A 1,910-nucleotide genomic window follows, 5' to 3' on the forward strand; every position below is an offset into this window, starting at 1 on the left:
ACAGATGAATTGATGTGTGATGTAGTTAATTCATGGACACTAATATTATTGCGACCATTTTTCCAACCATCATAACCATTTACTGCCCAGGACATTCTTGACGAAATATTTTTATCAGAACCAAAAAGTATACAAGGCAAGCAAAAGGCTTTATTTAATTTCGGCGAGTAAGATAACCAATCTCTAACAATTTTTTTGCCGTCAGGTAGTACTCTGAAAGACCACTGTTCATTAAAATGCCTCCTATTGATATTATTTGGAAATTGATAACCAAATAAGTCATCTGCTAATGGTTGACACGGTCCAAGTTCAGAAATCAATCGTTTTTCTTCAGGACTTAAATGTTTGTTGATGAAAAGACACGGATCATTTTTCCATTTACATAAGTTATCTATATAAACAAAATTTGTTATACTTAATATTATATATTATCACTTTTTATATAAATACTAAATATTAACAAGTCAATAAAACATGAAAATTATAAGAACAAAAGCAGACATATTAAAAAAAATAAACTAACAGAACACATGTAAAGTGATGATATGAAAATATGATATATTTTTAACCTAGAATAAAACATCATTTTTTAAAAAAAAAAAAATTAAAATTAAGTAGTCACTAGTTACAAACTTACTCATAATATTATGCTCAACTAATGAAAAGAAAACATTAAGTTTTTATATCAACTTTTGACTTAACATATTTATCTACTATTCATCATTTTAACTATTTTATTAACTGTACATACCTTCTACAACTGGAGGAGGTTCTACTGGTTCTAGAGTACTAGTTTCAACGAAATGAACAGAATTGTCTGTCTCTGTTAAAAAAAATTAATATGCATTATTGTTTAAAAAAAGTAGATTTTTGCCTTTAATTATTTTTACCTTTAACAACTGGAGGAGGTTCTAGAGTTCTAGTTTCAACGAAATGAACAGAATTTTATGTCTCTGTTAAAAAAAATGTATATGCATTATTGTTTAAAAAAAGTAGGTTTTTTCCTTTAATTATATTTACCTTTAACAACTGGAGGAGGTTTTAGAGTACTAGTTTCAACGAAATTAACAGAATTTTCTGTCTGTTAAAAAAAAATTATATGCATTATTGTTTAAAAAAAGTAGGTTTTAGCCTTTAATTGTATTTACCTTTAACAACTGGAGGAGGTTCTAGAGTATTAGTTTCAACGAAATTAACAGAATTTTCTGTCTCTGTTAAAAAAAATTAATATGCATTATTGTTTAAAAAAAGTAGGTTTTTGCCTTTAATTATATTTACTTTTTACTGCTATAAGTTATCACAGATTCTGTAAAATTATATGTACTCAAAAATCTAAACTAACAAAATTTAAATATTATAATTAATAAATACGCACCTCTGTTTGGAGAAAAAAAATTTGCAATGTCTTGAAAACGCTTTAATTTTCTTTTTTTGTTTTTACAAGCTTCAATGTGGCGTGCCCAATTGGTATCGTTTAATTTCGCTTTTAATTTTCCACATAAATCACAGTTCATTTTTAAATTTATATTATGTTTAGAACAACGGTACAATACTCTAATTCAACCACGAAACAATAAACAGTAAACACAGTATTGTAGATTTAAACTTTTAAACGAGTCGACATGAATACTAGAATACCTAATACGATCGACCGTCGAAACAATGCAGCGCCCCACCGCTCGGCTTAATTCGACGTTTCCACACGAAGAATATTAATATTCAATATTGATAATTCTATTTTTGTACAAAAATATCCACTCGTTTCGAATATTTTCGTAACATTAACACGGTTAACACTGGTTAAACCACTTAAACCCGTGGACCATAATAACCAAACCACAGATAAGATTATACAATCCATGGCTTAAGATAATATCTTACAAACATTGACAACAATTACAACACAATTA

The sequence above is a fragment of the Acyrthosiphon pisum genome, chromosome X, assembly GCF_005508785.2.
Source record: "Acyrthosiphon pisum isolate AL4f chromosome X, pea_aphid_22Mar2018_4r6ur, whole genome shotgun sequence".
NCBI classification, from domain to species: Eukaryota; Metazoa; Arthropoda; class Insecta; order Hemiptera; family Aphididae; genus Acyrthosiphon; species Acyrthosiphon pisum.